We start from the raw sequence: 27336 nt of genomic DNA, 5'->3' as shown, positions 1-27336 counted from the left end.
TGCCAAGCCAGGTCTTCCCTGGACCGAAAACATGCATCCTGGAACAGGTCTCAGGGTAACACCCCTCATCAGCCAGGCTAGCTTGAATCCAGTGGCAAAGTGAGCAAGGGACCCACGTCTGGGCATACCCTGCCAACTTAGGGCAAACAAAGCAAACACAAGGAGATGATGGACGGAGCACTGAAACTTTTCAGGCAAAACTCCCCCAGTCACAGATCTGAGTTGAATCCTTCCTTAAATAAACATGACACTGGAGGAAACTCTTTCACTGTCCAAGCCATTCAAATATGACAGTGATTCCCTATCTCTTCCCACATTTATTTCTATTGGCTATGCAATGTGGGGGTCTTATAAGTAGGGGTGGGTGGAAGTCGCATATTTCCGTTACGCGACGCCTGCCCACCCGCCTCCCGCCTCCCACCCGCCTCCGGCCCGCCTTATTAAATTATATTTTAAAGCCTAAAATTAAACTTAAATAAAACTTACCTTATTGCGGCCGCATCCTTGCCCATCGCGGCTTCATCTGGAAACTGCGCATGCGCGGGAGCCAGCGCATGAGTGGGAGCCTGCGCATGCGCCTTCCTCGCCAGGACAGCACATGCGCAACCTCCCACACATGTGCGGTTTCCAGATGAAGCCGCGATGGGCAAGGATGCGGCCGCAATAAGGTAAGTTTTATTTAAGTTTAATTTTAGGCTTTAAAATATAATTTAATAAGGCAGGCGGGCGGTGGGCAGGCAGGCGGCCACCTTCCGTTCCGACCCCGAATGTGCGGAGGTTTGCCTCAAATCTCCACCTTCTTTGCACAAGTTGGAAGGGCAAATCTCCGCACATTCCGTGGGCGGAACGGAGATATCAGCCCAAGCCTACTTATAAGTGTTTAGGTAGAGCTATTGAGTTTGCCAATGTTTCTAAGCTGTGCTGTAGAGAAGTGTTTCTGCTGTGCAGCATGCTGAGAAGTTGTAATTAAAAAGTGTAAGAATCAGTGAGTGATGCTGTGGTGTTGTTGAGTGATGCTGTGCTGGCCCTGAGTTATGCAGTGGTGGTGTTGAGTGATTCTGTGCTGCCCCTGAGTGTTGCTGTGGTGGTGCAGACTGATGCTGAGGTGATGCTGATTGTTGCAGTGGTGACCCCATACACATGCACACACGAAAACACACACATACGAAAATGCACGCACACACAGCCCCACACGCACACACACACACACACACCAACTGGATGCACACATATTACATATGTACGCAGATAATAGACAGTGTATTGCAGGTGTGCAACTGGTTCCCAGGAGGGAATGCTCATGCCTGGTAAATACCTCACCCTGCAGTAGTTGCACATCCCAAGTGCGGTATTATGTGCCAAAATAAAAGGCCTCTCTGAAGGTGGGCGCTAGAGGCTTCCGTAGTCTCAGTAAAGGGCCCTCCCTCATAATAAAATTTAGTGTCTGATTCACACTCCAAACCTTTTGTGAACACACGTGAACGCTCATTCTCGCAGAAGTTTAAACATGCCACTGAACCTATAACAATGCATTTTCTCTCTAAATAAGCCTGTGTGAGCTATCCTCAGTGACTCAGACTGGAAGCGTGCACGCGAAGGCCTGCTTTGTGTAATTCATTGTCCAAAGGGGGCCAGAGCAGCATTTCTTAAAAGCAAAAAGCATTACCATAATGTCTCAATTTAAAAATGTTGCTGATTTTTATTTGGGATGGAGGGTGCTACGCATTTATTCAATGTTGTGCATTGCTTATATAAACCACTTTGAAAATATGTTTTTCTTTTTAATGATGTGTGTGAGTGTGTAAGGATATGGCTGGTGCAGAATTTATTGGTACTTTAGAAATAGCTATAGTCTGTTTTCATGTATACTTTATTTCGAATTAGGGTTATTTGTTAATTCTCTCATTTATAAACCATCTCTCTCATAATTCTAAGGCAACAGGTGTTAAACTGTGAGTCAGATGCAGACACTGTGTTCCAGCAGCAAAACTCCTGGCTCCTACCTTGATGCAGTGTTTCAAAGATTGACATTAGTGAAGTATTCTAATATTTCCTTAGTGATGTAAATGGACTCAGAAAGCAAGGTGTGGTTTGAACCCTGTTGGAATTGCCGTAGACCACCACCTAGCCAGCATCAAAAGGGCCCTTTTTACAATCATTAGACTGTCAAGAACTAGAGAAAGTGACATTACCTTTAAAATTATGACATGGGTAAGACTGGTACAGGTGCAAGAATCGCACCAGCTGCCCCACGTACGTTTAAAATGAGAACGTAATATTTTTGCCCCCTCCCTGTCCGGCCTGTTGCTAAGTGTGCAAAGGTTTAATTGAAAGAATGCATGGTTTTGGCTTAACAAACATTTAGAACCCATGCTTGTAGTCTACATGTGCAGAATAGATGTCGACTGTGTGGAACGTTAAATAGAAATTGCAACTTTCCAAATGTGTTTGTGACATTTTTCACTAATTGGTATGTTTCGGCCTGTAAAATCACTTTATTGGGGCCATTTTTAGCATGCTTATCGGTGTTGATCTTCAGTTACAAGGAATAGTGATGGCACGAAATACTCAACAGTATAATGCAAAAATTACACGTTTCCCCAGATAACATGTTTACCTCAACATACTGAATATTATTATTGCTTCAGAACAAACCGAAGGAAATGAAACACAGTGTGTGGGATGCCATTTTATTTAAGTTCTTCACATTACACAGTGCTTTGCTTACATTTAATCTCTCTTGTGGTACAGGAGGTATTCATTAAAAGAAATTGTGAGAAAGCACGGCAGATAGCACGGAAGAAAATTAAACTGACGGCACAGAAAAAAATAAAACTGATGCGGCCGCGGGAACAAAATAAAAGTGAGCAGCCGCGCTCGTGAGAAAGCACATCAGATAGCACAGAAGAAAATGAAACTGACGGCACGGCAAAAAATTAAACTGACGCGGCCGCGGGAAGAAAATAAAAGTGAGCGGGCGCCCGTCCATGAACTTGATCGCAGGGACACGCTCTGTGGTGGGGGAGGGGCAGAGTGAGGCACTTGGGAGAGCGCTGTAAGGCTTTATGAGCCATGACGGAGGAAAAACAGATGATGGGCGCACGCGCACGTAACCGCAAGCTTGATGCCAGGAAAAGCCTCTGGTCGCACTTTAAAAACCCACTAACTAAATGTCTCTCAGAGCAGTGCATGCGCTGGCTCACGCGAGACCTAAAAAGTAAAGGACTTTAGGTAACATGATAATTTTTGTTAAGGCTATCCTAGCCATTATAGAAAACTGGAGAGTCTGCCAGAAGGTTAAGCTACCTCTCAAAGCGCGGATCGCTCTGCACAAATTTCCCTTTATTTTTAACCTTATGTCCGATTGGAATATCTTGGCCCCCAGATATTTAAAGGTTCTAAGCGGCCATTGAATTCTGAACTGCTGCACAGAGGTCATGGGATCCATGAGTTCTGGTGAAAACGGATTAGCACAGGGTTTTTGCCAGTTGATGCACATCCCAGCAACTTGACCAAAATCTTCTAATAACTCGTCACACCAAGGGATACCAGTCTGGAGTCTGGGCCTCTCACAGGTAGAGGAGCATATCTTCTACATATTGTGAGACTACATGCTCCAATCATGGAGCAGGACCTTCCTGTTGCTGCCCTCTGGCGGCAAAAATTTCATGAAAAGTTTAGCTGCCAGAGCAAAGAGCAGGGGCCAGAGCAGAAAGCCCTGCCTCGTGTCCCTGTGGATCTCAAAGGCATCTGAAATGCAGAGCCCCATGCCTACCCATTCTCACACACCTGCATACCGCAGTGCAACCCTTTTACCCAAGCCTTTTGGAGGACCATCCTTGACATGACAGCCTGTAAACAGTCCCACTTCAGTGTATTAAACGCTTTACGATGTGTAGGGATAGCACCATTGCCCTGAAACGAAGATCCTATGGCGTTCCAAAAAGAATGGGATATAAACACCTAAAACTTAATGAGATTTTGCGCTTGGGAATATGACTATTCTGGTCCTCATAAACTAGAGCAGTAAATGGGGCGATAATTGATTGGCTAGGACCATACTGAGGATTTTATAGTCTAAATTTAACATTGATAAGGGTCAGTAGGTCGACACATCCATGGCGTCCCCTGAGGGCTTGGATATAGATACCCCTAGGACATCTATTGTTTCGCTGGCAGAGACTCACATTCCAGTGTATTCACATACATCTCAGCCAGTTTTGGAACCAGGAGGTACACAAAGGTTTGGTAGATCTTTGCTGGGAGGATGTCCATTCCAGGGGGTTTTACCCCATGCCAACTCTTTCATTTCTGCCCTGATTTTGGGCTCTGAGCAATACCCTGTCTTCCAACGTTAAATGCTGAAATGTCGCCCTTGCAAGGAAAGCATCCAGTGACTCGCTCCACATTGGGTCAGACCTCCTGTACAGCCCTTGATTGTGGTCTGTGATGACTGCAAGTATCATGCAATATTTCTCCACTCTGGCTCTTGATCTGGGTAACGGGTAATCCTATGTACTACTTGTGGACCAATCATGCCAGTAGCCGGCCCACCCACTCAAACCCCTTCTGAGTAGGCAACAGTTAGTTAGTCATGCCTCTTCAGTGAGTGGAGTTTTTCTGACACCACCGCTTCTTTCTCTTGTTCTTCTTACAATGCTGGCTTAACTTTTGGCCAGTGGCGCCTCCTCCACTAAGGCGGAGGAGCGTCACCCCACTGCTTTCAGAGCAGTGCAGCGGAAAAAGAAATGATAATAACCTGGTTATTATGATTACATTTTTCACTGGGTTAGGTAGGGGCAAGAGCGAGGAGTGGTTTGCCCACTCCAAGTGCACATGAATGTTTGACCGTCCCTCTAGGGCAGGCCAAATAGTCCTGCGCACTTTGCATCTTCCCCACCAGGCTTGCTTTACACAGCCTGGTGAGGAACATGCACAGCCTGCCAGCCCCTGTCTGAGCGCCGAGCCACGGTGCTCAGTCCAATGAAAATACTGCATTGCAGCATTGTGATTGGCTTAGAGGAGGGAGCCTGTATGCTTCCTTCTGCTACAGAAGCACAGGAGAAGGCGGCTGAAGGGACCAAAAGGGGGCTACGGCTGGCCGGTCCGCAGCAAAAGATATGTAGATTTTTTTCTTTTTCTCCCCATGACCGCCCGCCACCCCCGTCGCCTGCCAGCCGCCACTGCTTGCGGGTGCTCTGGAACCTCTCAATCAAACCAGTGGATACCGTCCTCCAGCATAGTCAAGTGTCCTCTCTGCTCCCACAGACTGACTGAGACGATAGCCGTGGATAACTCCTTTGAAAGCGTCCCATTCAGTATTAGTATGTGAGTTAGTGTGGGAGTCCCTTTGTAAGTAATCTGCTATCATCTTATCTAGGGGGTCTCTATAGGTGGGTTTGTGCAGATGGTCAGGGGGGAGGCACCAAGGGGAAATGGATGCTCTATACTGCTCCAGTGAATTGTGACCAACAAAGGGTTACGGTCCGACACCGTATGGCCCAAATACTCAGTGCCAGCAATCTATACAATTAAGCCCAAGGAGCATGTTGGGATATAAAATCTGATATACATATTATTGGCCCACTATGTACCATATAAACTTATATGCATATGAATATCAATATAGTACCACGTTATATATATATGAGCTTTATGATTGATTCATTCAGGCCTATTCAGACCTATTGATATAACTATAGCCATCTTGTTTAGTTTCTCTGTGTTCACATACTGTTTACCTGAAGTCACGTGATTTAGCTCTTTGTACGAAACCATGTTGCCAGGCTTAGCCTCCTTCTCTGATCTTTAGTGTGTATCTCCAGGAGACCCAAGGTCACACCTGCCCCTCTTGGGGGATGCGTGCATTCCGGCAGAGCCCGTTGTTGTACTTCCCGGGCTACAGATAGACAAAAAGGCACCTTACTGACCTGCCCCTGGAATAGCTCCGGGCTAGCTGCTAGCAATCAATTGTGCCTTGTATGGGTCTACCTGCTGGGTCACTGACAAATTGTATCTTTTCTTGTAGGGTGTTAACATGAATGTGTGGAAACGTATATATGCTTTGTATTGCTTGTATGTAGTCAGTCTCCCCTGCGCACCTCCATGGGTCGTGTAGACTGAGGCTCCCCTGCCAGGGCTTGCATAAGATTGAATAAACGATTCGACCTTCTCCATTTCCAACTGACTTGTTATTCCTCTATGTTATATATGGGCTATTGGTAAGTATAGTCTGGTTGTGTAAATTTTGATTCCTACAGTTGGCGACTCCGCCGGGACTCCGCGATAGGGTCGTCCCCTCCTGTAAACAGGAGTAGAAGGGACAGGGAGGAGTTCTGGCCGAGTGGGTGGGCAAACAGAATTCTGATTTGAAACACCCGCTTGTAGTATGAAAACAAGAGATTCCGTCCTCGAGTCCAGTATCCCTCCCAGCTGCTGAAGACCCTACGCCGGAGTCCTACGGGCTTAACCTGAGAGAGGAACAGACTGTGTCGGTCTGTCTAGAAGTCGGCAGTGGAGAATTCGCGATCGACCTAAGTGCACCAGGTGAGTGAGTTTTTTTATTGCATTGGATACGAAACACTTAGAAGGAGTGTTCGCTTGGTAATAGCAGTCTGCTTTTTGTTGGTGGCCGGGGAAGCCGGTCCACAAGGGAATCAGGAGGGTCTGACGTTGCGGCGCAGGGGCTGCACGGGTAGACACCTCACGGACATTTGAGACGACAATTGGTGCCCTCACGGAGTACGGAGTGCTCACTCGGCCGAACTCTCTTCGGGAAAGCCATGGGAGCAACTGGGTAAGCTAGGGTTCTGGAGCTACGTGCCCAGACACCCGGCCCAACCAGAACAGGACCAGAGGATGGCCTGTAAGAGGGTTCGTGTTTCGCCTACCAAGTGATCTCAGAACAGTCTATACACTGTTCCTTTTGTGGTTGAATTTCGTTGATCTGGAATTCTTATGAAGTGATTCCCCGAACAGGAGTCGATGGGCTCTGTTCGTTTCAGAAGACATGTCATTTGCATTGAATCTGTATTAAGATTATTTTACCTTGACACGCTTTACAGAACTTTATAGGGTAGAAAAATAGGAGGAGCATGAGAGTATTAATGGTGAAGAGGGCGCGCCCGAATGCAAGGGATGATTGAAATTTATCAGTAAGAAATGTGTTATTATTATTATTGTCATGCCTTGTTTCAGCAAAATATGTTTTGGGTGTTGCTGTCGGCGGGGTGCTCGGCTGGAAGAAAGACAGCCTGCCCCTCCCGAAGGCAGCCCCAGTTTTGAAATGTATGTTAAACATGGTCTTACACCGATTCTGTTTAGTACCCTATGGCATAAATATACGAACTGTGAATTATTGGGATTCCGCTGCACTCCTAAGTTAAACCAAAAATCTTCTTGAAATATGTACAGGGAAAGTACAGTCTTTTAGGGTGCTCAGGGTAATGCTCTCACTGTCCAAGAAGAGCAGAACGTGAAATGCCTGAAGAAACCATGTAGGCACAGGATGGTTAACCTGAGCACACCTGTGTGCTATAATGAGCAGATGTAATCCAAAGGTTGAAGTTCAAAAAAGTTTTATTCACTTTTTTTCATTAGGTGGTGTATTCATGATTCGGTGTCAAAAGAGTTTTTCAAATAATGTTCAAATGATAAACGAATATTCAATCAATGAATACGACTTGTCCAAAGTATTCAAATTCCATACGGTGACATCACATACATATATCCTCACCCGATGCATTTCGAGCCCTGAGGCTCTTCGTCTGGAGGGTATCAGCTGTGAATAAAGTAGAGGGAGGAGGTATCAATAAGGAGCCGGAAATGGGTGAGAGCTAACAATAACGTCGTACTGAAGTGGGAATGAATCACAACATGCAAGGTACTCTGGTCACTAGTTAAGTGAATTAATGGGTCGTGTGCGTGCGTTATAAAAATGAACAAAAGTGAGTCCTAAAGGCTGGTGAAAGTGTCTAAGAAAGTGAAACGTTATAATCCCAAGGTTGGCCGAGTGAGATGAATAGGACTTCCATCACCAAAAGTGAATAAATTAAAATAAAATAACCCGCGTGGTTCACAGCGGACGATAGCATTCGCGTATTAGAAGATTGTGTCCGGTCGCACTTACCGAGGATAAACATGCAGAAAACCATGCATCACGAGAAAGCCGATGGTGAAGAACGCCGACAGACGCGGGTGAAAGTGTTCGTGGAGCCGCAATGGCGTTTAAAGAAACAAACAGGTGCAATGGAAAAAGGACTGATCGGGGGTGAGGCCAGTGAACACAAACGAGGGACTAAAACCTCGGGAAAGAGCAAAGTTGAAGGTAAACAGTGCCGAAATGGTATGAAGGAAATGGTGAAAAAGGAAGTAAAAAAGATGTGCAAATTCGAAAGAAGAAACCACACCAGAAGATGTAATTAAGAATGCCAAGGTGGCCAAAACAAACCATAAAACACAATGAAATAAAGGAACAAAGTCTGAGCGAAAATGCGATTAAATACAATGCATAAATTAGATGGTAAATATGTGCACAAAAAAGTTGAACACATCCTCTCAGTACCGCATTGGAAAAATCACTTGCAAACTTACTATCGTTACATTGATGACATTTTTCTAATCTGGACAGGCACGGAAGAACAACTACTATTCGCCATCACTGATTTAAACAATATTGATGAAAGAATCCAATTTACCCATCAATACAACAATTCAAACATTACTTTTTTGGATGTCAACATCACCAAGAAAGATCACAAACTGGAAATATCCATGCACATCAAGCCCACCGATCGTAACAACTATTTACATTACTCCAGTTTCCATCAATCCAGCCTCAAAATACATCTACCATATTCACAACTCCTCAGAGCAAAAAGAATAGCTTCCACCGAATAGTCATTTGTACAGGACAGTTCTACCATCATGAAAAAAATTTCAAAAAGAGGTTACCCATAAAGGATCATTAACACCGCTTACCAATGTGTCACATCCACTGTCCGGTCTACGCTATTGCAAACCAAGGAGAGAACAAGCGCAGATACACAACCCAACGTGTTTGTTTCGAAATTTTCCACCAAAAGTCATTTGATCAAAAAAACTATCAAAACTCATTGGCAATTGTTACAACTAGAACCAGATTTCAACAGGATTTTCAATGACTTGCCTATATTTGCTTATCAAAGATCTAGAAACCTACGGTCACTAATCAAACCACAGAGTAAAGAACCCACAATATTCAAAGGTACCATTCCATGTCATAACTGTCAAAATTGCCACAATATCATCCCTGGGACAAATGTCAATCATCCGAGTTCGGGCAAATTGATCCCTTTAAGAACTAATGCTACCTGTGATTCCACCAATGTGGTATATCTGTTAAAGAGCCCCTGTGGATTACCATATGTAGGTAAAACTGAGCGTAAGATAAAAACACGCCTCAACGATCACAGAAGCAATATCAGGAACAAAAATTTGAAATCCTGCGTGTCAGCACATTTCACTCAACAAAACCACACGAATAGCCAGATTCGTTTTTTGGTTCTCGAAACTGTAAACAAACCAGAGGGCATGGATCCTAAAAAATATCTATTACAAAGAGAACTATTTTGGATTTTAAAATTGGGAACGACTGTGCCACACGGTCTCAACGAACGCCTGGAATTTAGCAGCTTCCTATGACATTGTGTATTACATTTCGAACTGTTTTGCCTGCTGGTTGATCAACTTTTTTGTGCACATATTTACCTTCTAATTTATGCATTGTATTTAATCGCATTTTCGCTCAGATTTTGTTCCTTTATTTCATTGTGTTTTATGGTTTGTTTTGGCCACCTTGGCATTCTTAATTACATCTTCTGGTGTGGTTTCTTCTTTCGAATTTGCACATCTTTTTTGCTTCCTTTTTCACCATTTCCTTCATACCATTTCGGCACTGTTTACCTTCAACTTTGCTCTTTCCCGAGGTTTTAGTCCCTCGTTTGTGTTCACTGGCCTCACCCCCGATCAGTCCTTTTTCCATTGCACCTGTTTGTTTCTTTAAACGCCATTGCGGCTCCACGAACACTTTCACCCGCGTCTGTCGGCGTTCTTCACCATCGGCTTTCTCGTGATGCATGGTTTTCTGCATGTTTATCCTCGGTAAGTACGACCGGACACAATCTTCTAATACGCGAATGCTATCGTCCGCTGTGAACCACGCGGGTTATTTTATTTTAATTTATTTACTTTTGGTGATGGAAGTCCTATTCATCTCACTCGGCCAACCTTGGGATTATAACGTTTCACTTTCTTAGACACTTTCACCAGCCCTTAGGACTCACTTTTGTTCATTTTTATAACGCACGCACATGACCCATTAATTCACTTAACTAGTGACCAGACTACCTTGCATGTTGTTATTCATTCCCACTTCAGTACGACGTTATTGTTAGCTCTCACCCATTTCCGGCTCCTTATTGATACCTCCTCCCTCTACTTTATTCACAGCTGATACCCCCTGACGAAGAGCCTCAGGGCTCGAAATGCATCGGGGTGAGGATATATGTATGTGATGCCACCGTATGGAATTTGAATACTTTGGACAAGTCGTATTCATTGATTGAATATTCGTTTATCATTTGAACATTATTTGAAAAACTCTTTTGACACAGAATCATGAATACACCACCTAATGAAAAAAAGTGAATACAACTTTTTTGAACTTCAACCTTTGGATTACATCTGCTCATTATAGCACACAGGTGTGCTCAGGTTAACCACCCTGTGCCTACAGGGTTTCTTCAGGCATAAATATACGAACGACAATTCTGACCTGCAACGGCCTCTAACAGGGTCATTCGATGAGAAAAAGATTAATTATATCCAAAATAAGTTATTCATGAAGAAAAGCCACCAGTCAATGTTTGATTCCTTGAACCTATGGTTGAAGGAGGCAAAAAGGCGGCGGATAAGAGAAGAGAAATTGGGAAAGATTAAATCTGGACAGACAGTTACTCAGAAAGCCATAGCTTATGATAAAGGAAAGGTGGAGGAAAATATTGTACAAATGGATAGACAGTTCCGTTTGGAAACTGACAAAAGTTATGTGGCCCGACCATATACCGGAGATGAGTTAGAGGATTTATTAGAAGCCCGTCCGCCTCCTCCTTATGCCCTACAGGGCTTATACCCAGCAGTGCCTTTGGTACGAGCAGATCAACCTGGGCCAGCATTAACCATTAAGGACCCAGTGAGAGCAATTGCTACGGCCCCGTCTGACGGGTCTGTACGGAGTGCGATACTTCCCCCTCCCTCTCTCCGATTGACTACCTCACCCTTGATTTCGTTACAACCGGACACAGTTGTTCCCTCTCCTTTGCATCCAGTATTTCTCTCCCCTCCGGCTCAAAGTGCTATAGATCCCCGATATTTGGTTACCCTAGATACCACACCCAAGCGTCTTAGGTCTGATTTGAGTGATCAACGGGTCTATACTAGGTCCTCATTAGGTGTGGAAGAAAGGAAGACTATAGTAAATCAGGCATCCCAATGGATGCGGAACGCTATTGATACGTTGGAAGATATTTGGAGCACCATGAAAGATTTTGAACCTGTTGCGCAGCAACTAGCTTTGGAGAATATGACGATTCGACTAATTTCGCTATGGGAGCAGTGTTTTGAGGAGGGGCTCCCTCCTCAGATACTGCGGGCTATAAGAGATCGAGCCCACAAGTTCCAATTGCAGTCTGACGAGGTATATCAGAATGTAGCGACTCTCTTACATTATCGAGAGCGAATGCATCGAAAATGTGCTGACTGGGGAGCTCAGCACCCCATGAGAGAAGTGCACCCTCTCTTTTACCCCTAATTGCCTGAACTACAGGATGACAATAATGTAGTGACACGAGCTCGTGTGAACACTAAGCTACAGGAACAATGGGTTTATACCCCTTGGAAACGAAGCGAGGTCCTCACTTTAAAGGCTCAGCTTCCTGACCCTCGTAAAAATCCCACTGCTTATTATAAGGAATTGACAGAAGCTGCTAATTCAGCCATTATGACGATACCTGATATTGAGTTATTTTTTTGGTCTCCTGATTCCAGTGGACATTTGGAGACAAATACATGACACGGACCATGCCCCCGAGCTGGGAGGAACATGGGACTAACTGAAAACCTGGGACAAGGAACGAAAACCTGGGGAGAAACCCAGAGATGAAGTTTTAGCGGTCCCAGACAAAATTATTGCATATATGCAGACCCTCCTCCCTCCTGGAAAAATAGATTGGGATAAATTAATGGCCTGTAAGCAGAAGAAGGATGAAAGTGTGTCAGATTTCTTCACAAGATTTGAGAAAACCTTTATAGATTTTAGTGGGCAGGACCTATCCACGGATGGTGGGATACGATTGTTTTTAAACAGATTTGTTACGAATCTGCTTCCAGAGATTATGTCTCGTCCCCAAGCAGCCGAGAGTACGTGGACTACGGCCACCCCATCCGTGATCCTCAGTATGGCTCAATATTATGAGCATCGAGAGAATGAAAGCAAAGAAAAGACTGAAAAGAAAACGAAAGACTTATGTTATATGCTGTTTTGTAACGTGCACAATTACTACCGGAGTATCCTGGCGCGGTATACCGCTGAGGAACCCGTCCTGGCTTTCCCTGTGGGATGGTCCCTACTGGGAGTCCCCAAGGTGGAGCCAGGCATCCCCGACGTTGATGGGGCCGTTGTAGAGATTAGGCAAGCTAATGCCCAGAGTTGCCGAGTGGGACCCCTGGTTAGAGTAGGCACCGAGGCGAGAATTATCGAGTCCGCTGACCCTGGTCCACGACCCTGCCGCGTCGGGAATTGAACCCTGGTCCCGGGCCGACTCCTGCTTCCGGGGCTGCCGCCTCTAACCAGTGAGCCACACCACACCACTTAAAGACTAGAGTTCTGCTACAGCAGGTTAGTAGAGGACAGAATGCGGGACGAGGTGGGTGTGGTTCCTCCCAGAGGGGTGCGACAGCAGGGAGAGGTAGAAGAGGTCCCCCGAATATCGGCATTAATCAATGTTCATATTGTAAACAGGAGGGGCACTGAAGAGCAGACTGTCCCCAGTTGTTGGCAAGAAATGGCCCCAGTAGAGGACGAGGACATGGTCGGGGAAATGTGGACCGAAATAGTATGCGACGGGAAGAGGCGCAATATGAGGATTCTCGAAAAAACTATTTTGACAACCCACAAAATAGGCAGTACTATAACGAAAATTATAGGGATGATGGATACGATGGACAAGACTATGCATGAGACAGCCAAGGACAGAGAGGGGGCCACATTACAGTACCAGTTGACCAAGAGGGACCTTATGTACAAGGGAAACTGTTGGGCGCATCGCTAAAATTCCTATTGGATACTGGAGCAATGAATAGTTCAGTTCCTCGTACGATGGTCCCAGGGGCTGCTCTCTCTGGCCAAAATAATGTATCAGTAGGATTCTCTGGAATACCTGTAGTAAGCCCCTTTCTAATCCTCTGCCTTTCACTGTAGGCCCTATTTCTATGCAGTCACCATTTTTGTTAACATCAAATTGTGGTGAGAACCTTTTGGGTTTGGATATCTTAAAGAAATTACATGCTTGGATTTATTGTTTGCCGGATGGGGTTTATTTGACAATGCAGAAACCTTCCCTGATAGACGCTCAATATTTTGCAAAAAGTGAAAGTCTTCCCCCTGAATTTTCTACACTTCCTCAGACACTGTGGGCTGCAGGAGACACCAATGTTGGTCTGTTACGAATAGCCCCCATGTCAATCACCCTGAAAGCTAATACGCAGCTGCCTCGCATTCCGCAGTATAAAATATCACCAGAAGGTGAACAGGCTATGCTACACATTATCCGTGACCTTTTTCAGAAGGGGGTAGTGGAAGAGACAGCTGCGAACATTTGTAATAGCCCGATTTTACCGATTTTGAAGAAATCCCCAGTTGATGGTGCCCCAGATTATTAGAATACGTATCGTTTTGTGATTGACCTTAGAGAAGTTAATAAAATTGTGGTTCCACAATATCCGGTGGTACCCGATATAATTGCTATTTTGACCATGATTCCCCCTACAGCTCAGTATTTTTCTGTGATAGATTTGAAGAATGCCTTCTTTAGCATTCCGATTCATCCTGATAGCAGGCATATCTTCGGATTCTCATTGGCTGGCCGAAGTTTCAGATTTACACGCGCCCCTCAAGGCTATACAGAAAGTCCTAGTATTTATAGCCAAGCCTTGAAGGCAGTTCTCAATGAATTAATTTTGCCAGCCAGGAATACAATCATCCAGTATGTGGATGATATTTTGGTGGCCTCCGATACAAAGGAAGGATGCAAGGAGGCTACGGTTAAATTATTACACCATTTGGCTGAGAAGGGAAATAAAGTGTCTCTTTCTAAATTCCAATATTGTCGACAGGAAGTGACCTACTTAGGTCATTTCCTGTCGAAAGTGGGGAGGCGATTAACTCCAGAACGAATATCTGTTATAACTTACATGTCTGTACCTCGTACTCAGCGTGTTGTTCGTGCTTTCCTTGGCATAACCTCTTACTGTCGCCAGTGGATTCCTAACTATTCACTTCTCTCTAAACCCTTGTTGCATCTGACAACCAAAGATGTGCATGAACCCGTGCCCTGGACGGATGAATGTCAAGAAGCCTTTGAATCTTTAAAATCTGCTCTTTGTTCTGCACCTGTGTTGGGAACCCCAGATTACCGAAAGCCTTTTTCACTCTATGTGCACGAGGTAGACGGTTGTTCACTTTCAGTGTTAACGCAGTGTTTTGGTGGAAAGCAGAGACCTTGTGCATTTTTCTCATCAGTTTTAGATATTGTAGCTCGAGCCCTTCCAAGTTGTCTGAGGGCCACCGCTGCGGTGGCACTGGCCATCCGACAATCAGAAGGAATAGTCCTGAATACGGACCTTACAGTCATGGTACCGCATGCTGTGGATATCCTTTTGAATAGAACTAAGACGCAGCACTTGACGAGTGCTAGATTGACGGGATATGAGCTGACACTGTTTGCCCCTCACATTACTATTAAAAGATGTGCCACTTTGAACCCAGCCACACTATTGCCTCTCCCCGAGAATGATAAAAGAGATGATGTCGATGATTGTATGATTGTATATTTAGAACTGAAGAAGAGAAAAAGGGGCGTGTAGATCTAACTGACACCCCTTTACCTGAAACGCAAGGGTAATTGTATGTAGATGGCTCTTGTTTTAAGTTACCAGATGGCACCGCAAAAGCTGCATATGCTATCACGACTTTGAAGACAGTGGTGGAAACCGCAAGGATTTCACACCACTCAGCCCAGGCAGCTGAACTAATAGCCTTGTTAAGAGCATGTGAATTGAGTGAAGGGCTGAGGATGAACCTTTTTACGGGCAGGCAGTACGCCTTTGGCGTTGTCCATAGCTTTGGGAGGCTGTGGAGGGAGAGGGGTTTCTTTACCACACATGGTCAGAAAATTCAGCATGGTCCCTCGATTGATCGATTATTATTTGCCCTGACATTACCAAAGAAGGTGGCCATTATCAAGTGCAGTGCCCACAAGAAAGTTGTTGATTCTACTGGAAAGGGAAACGCCTTTGCTGATTCAGTAGCAAAAGAGAAGGCTCAGGCTAGAGTGAGTACCATGTTCCCTAGCACATCAGCCCGATGGATAACAGAAACATCCCTTTTTGACAATACCATCGAAAGTCTGAAAGAATTACAAAAGGAAGCTACTATGGATGAGGTGCAGAGATGGGAACGGGAGATTCGGAAATTAGATAAGAATGAATGTTGGATAGACCGATCTGAGAAACAGCGATGGTTACTCCCTAACGTATTGGTATATGCAGTAGTGACCATGGCGCATGGCCCGGCCCATATAAGCGCAAAAAGAATTAGTGCAGTATTAGACCCAGTATGGAACAACCCGAATATTTCTAAAACTGCTGCACACATTGTCAAATATTGCCCGGTGTTCTTACAACACAATCCTGGAGGTAGAGAATCTGTATTGAGTGGCAATTTTGCTCCGCCATCTTTGCCTTTTGAAGTCATACAGATGGATTACATACAGGTGGAACGAGTGAACAATTTGAAGTATGTATTGGTGGTGGTGTGTGCTTTTAGTAAATGGGTTGAAGCCTACCCCACCAAAGACGCCACTGCAGTTGCTACTGCTAAGGTTCTGATTAAAGAATATTTCTCCCGTTATTGTTTACCCCGAATTATTTGGTCTGACAACGGGCCGCATTTTAACGCCCTGCTCGTACAAAGTGTTTGTGACGGATTAAAAATAAGACAGAAATTCCATTCCGCTAGACACCCTCAGTCGGCGGGTCTGGTTGAAAAATATAATGGTATCTTGAAATTGAAAATGGCCAAGATCTGTGCGAGCATCGGATTGAAGTGGCCTGATGCCCTCCCATTGGCCTTGTTGTCCCTAAGAACGACCCCTCACACTAGAACCGGGCTGTCTCCTTATGAAGTGATTTTTGGGCGCCCCGCCAATGTGTGGGGAGTCTGTAGGCCCCGATCCCTTAGGGATATTGATTACCCGTTGATGACAGATTACCTGTATGCCTTGACATATGATCTGCGTTCTATTCTTCAACAGGTGTCGGACACAATGCAGCCACTACCGGAGGGTCCTGGACATCGTTTGGAGCCCGGCCAGTGGGTTCTGGTGAAGAATTATCAACGGAAATCAAGTTTGGAGCCCAGATGGTCCGACCCCTACCAGATCATCTTGGCTACGAGGACGGTGGTGAAGGTGCATGGGCGGAAACACTGGATCCACGTCAGCCATTTGAAGCGCCTGCCGCTGCCCCTGCCTTCTGATCGGCAGAACCAAGTCGGAGTGCCGAGCCAGGAAGGTGAGCTGATTAAAACCTTTGTGCCTTTTTCGGATGCCCAGGAAACAGGGCAATCAAGGGAAGTGTTGCCCGCAGAGGAAGGTGTGACAGCTCAGTCAGTAGCAGCTGTCAGTCCAGAGGCACGACAAGGAGTGGATCAGTCAGATACCCATGCAACCGAATTGTTTTCTGACCAGGAGCAACCTGGTCGTTGTAAATACGATTTGCGGCCCCGAAAACAGCGCGGTACCCCACTCTCTAATGGAAGAAATTAGACCAAGACTTTGTGTTAAGAAACCTCGAGTAGAGTGATTGGGGTACTGAGCGAGACACTGGACTGAACCCGCAGAGAGCTTGGAACATTGTGGTAATTAGGCTCTGTTCAGAAAGAAAAGACTGAGTTAAGGGCCGTAATCGTATCTCTGGAATTTGAAAGTTTGTTCTTTTCTTTGATGAACGATACGAGTCTGCCTGTGAGGCTCTGATGGACACAGGGAGAAGATCCCTTAGTGGGAAGAAGAAACCCTCTGGTGGTGTGCGTGCTTTGTGGATACAAAGATTAGTTTTGGACTTTTAGAAAGGGACCGAGATAGATTTTGGACTTATAGAGACTATGTTCCCTTTTGTTCGATTCATGATGGAGGATGAAAGACCGCTTGCCCCTATTAATAATATGCAATTGTTTTCCAGATGGCCCACCAGAGTGAAGGTGGCATTCATTGCTTTTATTGTTATAATTACAATAGTCGTGATGTGTGTATTTGTGTATTTGGAATTTCAGCATCCAGTGCAGAAATTGTTTAGAACTACCCCTGCTCCAGAAGAACATCTCTTTTATTCCTTGCCTCCTCATAAGTCTAGACATTGGGAAACATATTCAAAGAATGTTTTTATTGAAATGCTGCATCAGACCCATAGTACCACTAACAAAACCAATTGTTGGGTTTGTGGGTTGTTACCGTCAGTCATGCACCAGCATGAGGTATTCATTTCCCTTCCGTTGTCCCATCTAGCTAGCTGCGAAGCCTGGTTTCAATTATTATCGTTAATGTATTCACACTATGTTGCAAATCCCAAAATATATACTGAAAGGGATTATGAAGCCATATTGAAGTATATAGAGCAGCACCAAGGATTTGATGCCGAAGGGAATGAAGGACAGGGATCCCTAGATCCAAATGCTTGTATGAAAGTATACACTGATTACAAGAATGTCACCTGGTTGCAGGAAGAAATGCATGATTTTGAGCTTTTTAACTCTACTATGTATTTTCAGCATTTTAAGGAACGCAATGTTACAAATGATAAAGCTTTTCCGATCCCCATAATAAATGCCACTTCCCCATTCTGTATAAGAGGGCGAGGTCATATCAAGGTAGGAAGTAGCACGTGTAATTACACCTATACATTGCAGACCGACAGTACTCCTCCGATGATCACTCCCTCTAATGTATATTTTGTGTGCGGTGAAAATGCTTATACTTGGCTTCCTCGGGGATGGGCAGGGCGGTGTTACCTTTCATTCCTCTATACCCCTGTTTATATTGCCCCTTCTGATTACCATAAGACTCATCGGTTAGCAAAGAGAGAGATAGAATCTAATCGGACTATTAGGAGTTTTGATACTGATAGTACTGATCAGACAGACACTTCGCTGCAGCAGTTTGAAGACATTTCAAAGGGTCTGGTCCCATTCTGGGTCCCAATTTTTAATAGTCGAAGTATAAGATGCCTGTCTAGAATAGTGGAGAACGTGGTTCAAACCACGACTGAGATCCTGACCAACCTCACCGTTGAGCTTCATGCTACGAGGCTTGTTTCGCTTCAGAATCGGATGGTGTTAGACGTCATCCTGGCCGATAGGGGAGGAGCCTGCCACGTGATCGCCAGCTCTTGCTGTGTTTTTATTCCCGATTCGGCTCCTACCATACATCTCGCTATCCAGAAATTGCATCGATTAGCTAGTGAGGTCCATGTAGAGAATGGCACTTGGTCCCTTAGTGGATGGTTTTGGGGTCTCCTGGCTACCTGGGGTTGGAAGATATTCATGATCCTAGCGGGAGCCTTTGGGGTTATCTTCGCTTGCTGTTTGTGCCTCCAATGTGGCCCGGCATGTTGCTCTTTCTGTGCAACTAGAATAACGTCTGCTTTGACTATTTCTCGGCAGGAAAAAGTTGAGAAACAAATGATCCAGAAGGAGGTAGCAGATCTTATGCAGATTGATGAGGGGGTATTTGTGGAGTGATGTAGTTATATTGGCCATAGTAGGCCAAAAGGGCCGTCTGTTGGGATATAAAATCTGATATACATATTATTGGCCCACTATGTACCATATAACCTTATATGCATATGAATAACAATATACTACCACGTTATAGATATATGAGCTTTATGATTGATTCATTCAGGCCTATTCAGACCTATTGATATAACTATAGCCATCTTGTATCGTTTCTCCGTGTTCACATACTGTTTCCCTGAAGTCACGTGATTTAGCTCTTTGTACGAAACCATGTTGCCAGGCTTAGCCTCCTTCTCTGATCTTTAGTGTGTAGCTCCAGGAGACCCAAGGTCACACCTACCCCTCTTGGGGGATGCGTGCATTCCGGCAGAGCCCGTTCCTGTACTCCCCGGGCTACAGATAGACAAGAAGGCACCTTACTGACCTGCCCCCGGAATAGCTCGGGGCTAGCTACTAGCAATCAATTGTGCCTTATATGGGTCTTCCTGCTGGCTCACTGACAAATTGTATCTTTCCTTGTAGGGTGTTAACATGAATGTGTGAGAACGTATATATGCTTTGTATTGCTTGTATGTAGTCAGTCTCCTCTGCGCACCTCCATGGGTCGTGTAGGCTGAGGCTCCCCTGCCAGGGCTTGCATAAGATTGAATAAACGATTCAACCTTCTCCATTGCCGACTGACTTGTTATTCCTCTATGTTATATATGGGCTATTGGTAAGTATAGTCCGGTTGTGTAAATTTTGATTCCTTCAAGCACATCACTTAATCTAGGGCATATGCAGGTTATGTACCGGGGAATAAAAGGAGTATTCTCTATGGTCCTCATTTCACGCTCTCCACACATCTTGTAAACTCCAGCTACCCGCCCAGTCCCTGAAACCCTGCACCAGCTGTATCGCAGGGAAATCCCGGAGGGGAGGGACCAACTTGTCCAATCTCCCCCTATTAGCAATGGTGTATTTAGGTCTGTAGAGAAAATGTGCCACACAGAGCCCTCTCGAAACGCACAGCGCCCCGTAGCATGAGTTTGTCCCCTCCACTTTTTTGGGGAGTTTGGTTGCCTCAACTCTCATCAGATGAGTCCTTCTGAGGAATGCCATATCTACTCCTTTGCGTGTTAGGAAAGACAGAACCTTGTACCGCTTAGTAAGAGGTCCCCAGCCCTCAAACATTGCAGGATATGAAAAAGTACATTGTAACTCTGGCCATCAGAGAGTGCAAGCAGAATAGTCCCACAGCCCCCACAACTCCCACACCCATCACAAACCTGATCTCGCCCTGCACCAGATCACCACCCACACCCACACTGACAACTTCCTTTTTTAACTGAAAAGAGAGATGGGTGGGATTGGGCGAATGATTTCCCTTTGACAGCAAACTTGGGAATCCTAGCCTCGGAAATGCCAAGAGAAATTTCCAGACTTTGCCTGGGGCAAAACGTATTCTGCCGTATCCCTGTAAATTAGGATTTCCTATCACAGGATGTATGTCAATAGGATGTCCTGCATCAGGAAACCTGTGGCGGGTAGCACCAACTAACGCTGCTTGGGTACAAAATAGAGGAAAGTGGGAGGTCTGAAGCTCACCAATAAAAGGGTTTCAGAGGGGCCAGAGGTGGCACTGGTTTGAAACGCCTCAGGCGCCGTGGATGTAGATGGCCGTCGGGCACAAAGCGTGAGGCATATTGTTGGATTGCCCCCCAAAAAGGGGATGGCAGGAGCCCACACTGACCTACATTACCCCTTGGTTCAGTAGAACAGGTTGTCTCTGCCCTAAAGACCCACTGAACTTCCCTTTTGTTTTTGATTTTTAAGCTTTGCACGCTTCTTATTTTGCAAAACTGATGAAGATTTTTTTTTATTGTTAAGTTTGAATCGATCAATATCGCAATTTTGCACACCCATATTTGTATCTAAATTATTGATCTCTGTGACAGTAGAAGGAACAAATATGTGGTATTACATCCAGCAGGGGTCACGTGAGCATGAAATAGCCTCCAGTCAATCTGTAAAGATGAACGTCTGCAGCTGTGTGTAGCAGCTGTCCTAATCTGCATATTGAACCCTAAACGATCTCAGTGTCCCTTAACTGCAATTTTCCTCTCCATAAGGGGAGACTGCTAGGTGACCATCTGCACCTGACCGTGTTTACTGCAGCCCAGAGGAGAGGCCTTCAGGCCTCCTGTATAAGATCTTCCCTCATTGGACGTTCCCTTTGCCTAGCCAGACGGCAAGATGGTAGTAATGCACAGTTGAGGTCCTTGCGGAACAAGTCTGCAGAAATGTGGCTCTCCACTACAGATGGGGGTGGTCAAAGAGTTTAGGCATGCCCGCATGTTGAGAAAGGTATGTTTTGCACAGATGAATCAAAGTTTTCCCAGTGTGGCCGACATCACACAAGCAGTCACAGCTGGCATGGCTTGCGGGTGGCGGGGCGGGCGCAGGGGAGGGTGCGGCAGGGGGGTGTTTGTCATACGAGGGTCAAAAAGAAAACAAATTAAAAACGTACCCAAAGGCCGGGTCCTGCATCTTCTCTGCTCCTGCTCTTCTTTTAGTTCAAAGAAAAATTTATTAAGATAACTGAATAATGGCAACATAATATACAAAGAGAAAACAACAGGAATAGCATGAATATTAACTGAGAGCATTATAAAAAGTGTGATGAAATAAAATGAGGGGAGGGATAAAAAAGAAAGGGAGGATAGGGAAGAGAAAAAAGAAAGGGAGATAGCAATGAGGCTAAAACTTTAAAAAGTACAATCATTAAAACCACGTAACATTAGAGGCAATGCACAAATATGCAGATAAATAATCATTAATGAATAAGAAGGAACAAAAGGTTATTCAAGGGGGTTTCGAGACTTCTTGTTGAACTGGGGATAGGTGAAAGGAGCGCTTGGCACATGCATCTAGGTAAAGGGTAACGGGGAGCCATAATGCAAGCCTTTTCGGAGCCAGGGAAGTGGGATAAACAAATGCAGTATCTAGTCTGTTCCTACAGGAACAGGAAGCAGGCAGCCAGGCTCCCTCCCCTAAGCCCCCTGATTGGTCTGAGCGCCGTGGCATGTTCTTGATGCAGGCTGTAATGCAGCCTGCATGGAGAACAGGAAGTGCACATGACTGTTTGAAGCCGCCAAAGAGGGTCAACCAAACAGTCATTGCGCACTTTAGGAGTGGGCAAACCACTCCTCCCCTGCCCAAACGTATCTGGTTACTGCAAAGGGTTGTCCAATCTGATATATTGTTTAAGAGTTTATGGTCTTGAGCAGGTATGGTTGTAGACAGAAATGGTGGGGAGATAGGCTGGGATACATTTTTCAACTATCATTCTATTTGTGTTTGTCATTGCGAGAGGTGACAAGCCAGTTGTATGTAGTTATTTGGCACCTGCAGTGGTGAGCTAGATTAGAGTCTTCTGATTGGTCAGTACACTATGTGGCAGATCTCTTCAGTTATTCTATGCCTGTTTAATTGAACACAATGGGTGGATTATGGGCTGGACAAGGCCTGTTCATTACTGTGTGATGAATAAGACCTGTAGCAGTTATGTCTTACGTGTGTGTAAGATTATCAAGCAGTATAAGAGAACTATTGTGTAGCCAGCATGGCCTACACTTGAGTTTTATGATATTAGCAGCATCAGCATGCAGGCCTAGCAGTTAACATGGGCAGAAAATCCTTCAACATAACATCCCAAGGACACCCAGTAGAGCTGCTCTAACCCTTTCCTTGTGTAGGTGAGAGGTATGGGGAGGGTGGAAGCCAAAGGGGCAAACTGGGAGCAGGGATTCAGTATTGTTCAGGACAGAAGAGACTTGAGTGATGTCATGGAGGTAACTGCAGGGATGAGCAAGGGGCGCGGGCCAATGCCAGCATGGCGCAAAGACTGCAACTGAGCCACTGTAGTCCACAAGTGGCAATTCGCAACAGGTGAAATGATTTAGTTTTGCTGCAAAAAGCTGTCGAAGCTGTCATTTTTTTAAACCTCCAAACCTTATACATGAAGAAGCTCATAAGGTTTTTGTTTTTTTTAACATTAATTTGCATGTCTAAGGACTTTGAAAATCCACACATCTTTTTTCTACAGGGACATTCCATGTGCATAATCTCCCTACACCTTTATCCCTGGTAGAAATGCTGTGCCCTTAAAAAGAGTTGTTTTGCAGTAGTCTATCTTTGGTCTGGAATGCAAATTATTTCCTTTTAAGCCAATGTTGACCAGCTTTCCTTGGAAATATCTAAAAAGAGCAACATTCTAGTGTCATGGCTCTGCTAATGAATGTGTCCCAGATGTAATGCTGTCTGCTGCCAGAATCTCTTTGGAAACTTCCAAGCTAGTGGGCCTGAATGCCATCGTTGAATTCCATGCCAAGGTCCCGGAGGTATGTGTAAATCACTTTGTTGACATGTTTTCAGGATTTTTCTATTTGTGGACAAAACTGGTAAGACCATTTCCAAATCTGCCTTTGACAAATATTGGAATAGATCAATGCTGTGTAGGGGAAGAGATGCATTAACTTTCCAAAGGTTTCTTTAATTTTGATTTACATAGCAACACCAATAACTGTGCCCAACCCATTCCTTCTGCAATGCACACATTATATCTGGTTGCTCATCACCTTGCTTTCCGCCAAAGGTAGAAGTTGATACTATTTCATCCCATTGATATCAATCTATTTAATGTCGAGGCTCTGCTACCCAGACACACTTCCGTGCGAGCTAGGGTTGATTATCTGAGTAGAGTGGGAATGTCACAGGGGGCGGGGTGCTCATGCTTCCCAGCCTGCTGTGCACATCTGGTCATGTGCAGTAGTCTTTGGTCACCAGTGGCGGCTTGGTAACATGTTTTGCCCAGAGAACCCCCGGTGCTGGTAGGGTATGTAGCCAACTCCGGTTTTACATAGCTAAAGGCTATGTGTTGTAGGGGTAAACTGTAAGTTCTATACAGGCCTCCTAACATTCCCTCCTCCACACAACCAGGTCTGTGTGCAGTGATAGTTACCTGTACACACAAATATTGGGATCCAAAACACGGCCCATGTGGAATATGATTAAAAAAAACAGGTAGTCTCTGAAAAAATAGAATAAAATGAAGTTATGGTTAGGTTTCCGTATAATACCATAATATATGTTTAAAAACCTCTCCAATACACATAAATAATAAGCTAAAAAAACGCAGACACAATAACAAAGGTTTAAAACTCATCTGAAATTCACTGAAAAAATCACAGTGAAAGTGCAGTTATGGTTACAACACAAAACCTAAAAACACTGAATTTCACTTGTTATGGGTAGGTAAACTAAACATAACTTGCACCCCCTATTATGCTCTGCTCATGACCTCACATATTACATCACTCATGACATGTTAAATGACATCATTGATGGCAATACCGATGATATCTCAACTGATGTCATTGATGACATCACTGATTAAATCATCCACTACATTAATTAACTCTTCTTTACATATTAACTCCCTTCAATCTTGTAAAAAAAAATCATTTATGACACCTGCAGCAATATTGAGATAAAGTACACATGTTGTAAATCACTGTAAAACAAACAACATAAATTGATACCCACTACCTCAGTAGCACACATGCACCATCACAACATAAAGCAAACACCGCAATAAATCACACAACTAATGTAAAAGAAAATACCCAATACTTTACTAGATCACGCACACACACACAGACACCAAGATTTAGCAATATTTCAGTAGTATCATAAAACCACACAACCACTGACTGATAAAAAGAGAAACTGAATCAATACTATATACTAAAAGTGGGAAAAATAGCATTATCCACTCTTTCTCCACGTAGTATACATTAACATCAGCACCACTAGATGTATGTGCCAGGGTTGGACCAAATTATGTGGCAGGGGCGACTAAATTATATGGCAAGAAAAAGCAAACTATGTGGCATAATAGAGCACGTTTTGACGCAATCTTATTTCGCTATTTTGTTATTTTTACACATGTTAAAACCATATGGGCAAAGATTTAATCTCAATAACAGTTCAACACCTAAATGCAGCAACCAGCAACTGAAAGGTGACCCTCCGTGCATGCGGCAAAAGTACTACCACTGCATGGCATGTGGTAGCATTTTTAGTGATATTTGATCTATTTGAGCTACTTCTTTCGTTATAATCTGCAAATTATGCAGATGAATGATTATAGGGCAAATGCAGCAAATTCATAATTATGCAGGAAACGATACTGCCACAAAATCGCAAAATGCCCGTGGCACATACATTTGCAAACAGAAAAGAAGCCTCAGAAATCCATATCCATACTTTGCTATGTAATCACAGAACGTGCAGCACACACCTATGTTACCATTATACACACATTCAACTATTTCGACAGAAGAAGAGACTCATCACTATATTGCAAAAAAAATATGTAACAGATAGAAATCTATTCATTACTTTTATGTTGTGCTGTCGCAAAAACAGTAGATCTAAAACGTATTACAAAGGTAGTTTTTACTCATATTACACGTAATATAAACATCTCAATTCATCATTCACATCATTAGAAACATCAAAACTAAAATTTCAACATTGGTTTCCTGGATGATCTTATCAGTGATGTCAAAAGTGGTGTCAGTTGAGATGTCTTCAGTGATGTCATCAATGATGTCATTCAGCATGTCATGATGATGGGGAACACAAGTTATGGTTAGCATACCGACCCACCATTGGCACATTTCAGCATTTTTTAGGTTTTGTTCCCTCTCCATAACTGCACATTAATTTTATTCGTATATTTTTTTCAGTGATTTTTAGAGGTGTTTATAAACATATTCTATGGTGTTATAAGGAAAGCTAACCATTACTTCACTATACCTTTTTTCTGCAAAAATGTGTATTTACATATATTTGTTCTTTATTCATTTTTTTTGATTGCATGAGTTTGGCAATGCAGTTCCAAGAAAGACCAAATAACTTAAAAATTACAAAGGCCTAAAAGCATATTCAGAGATGTCGAGACTTTGCATTGGGATACGTTTGAGCCTTTATCAGCAAAGGATCCGGGTGGGTTTTTGCCACTCTCTGTGCATACATCAACATCTCTACACCTCTCCCTTTCTCTGCCTCGACTCTGTCTACCTCACCCCCCCCCCCTCCATCTCACTGCTCTGTTTCAACATCACCTCCCTGTTTCTCTCTTCCATCTACTTTACATCTCTCTGTCTCATCTCTTTCTATATGATTTATTGCCACTGGAGTTATGCGATTTTAGCATGATCATGGACTTGCCCATATTTGCTACATAATCCATCATATGCCGCATAATCCTGCAGAATTTGACAAAAAAATTGTTTGCAGCTCAAACGGTTGAATTTTTTTTTAAAGGGCAGCTGTACATGTTGCTCCACGGTAAAAGGCCCTTTGCAAAGCTGGGCTGCTGACATTTGTGTTGCTTGTTGCTACATTTGGATGTTAAATTGGTATTAATGAGGTGCCGCCAATGCCCAGAAAGTGTTACCAAGTTTAAAAATGACAAAATAATGAAGTAATATTATTACAAAACGTGCCCCATTATGCTGCATAATTTGCATCCTCTTGCTGCACGATTCGCTTACCTTGCCTCATAATTTGGCCCTCTCCTGCTGCATGATTCCAATGTCCCTGTTTGAAGCTTTATAAAACTGCTGATACCTAGGAATTTGTCCTGGTGCAGAAAACACCCAAATAAAGAAACCAAACCAGCCCAAAGGAATGTTAGATCCATGTATTTAAGGCTTTCCTGAGTGGAAAAAGTTATTTGCTTGGGAAGGAGTAGGACGATTATTCCAAAGCGAGCAGCAAGAACTGAAAAGGCTCTACCACCAGCATATATTCTTTTGAACTTCGGTACAATGGGCAGGTTGGCGTCCGCCGATTGCAACCATGCCTATCAGGGTACCAATGGAATTTCTGCTGAAGATAAAGGTGTCCGTCTTGGTATATTACTTTATGAACAAATACAAAGGGATTTAAACAAAATATTTTAGGCAGGGGTTTGCCATGTAGTACGTACAAGGCCTCCAATGCAGAAGAATAACGTGGAAGAGACAAAGCGAGTCGGGCTGTAGCAACTGGAAATCAGTAACGGCGTCTGAGGAGACAGCCAGGAGAACCAAGAAATATGGAGTTGCCATAATCCAACCTATTCACAATAGAGGCATGTACCACTAAGGAATGTGTGAGGCTGGAAGAAGAGAAAG

This window comes from Lissotriton vulgaris, chromosome 2_1, assembly GCF_964263255.1.
Source record: "Lissotriton vulgaris chromosome 2_1, aLisVul1.2, whole genome shotgun sequence".
Taxonomy (NCBI): domain Eukaryota; kingdom Metazoa; phylum Chordata; class Amphibia; order Caudata; family Salamandridae; genus Lissotriton; species Lissotriton vulgaris.
This window is presented reverse-complemented; position numbering follows the sequence as displayed.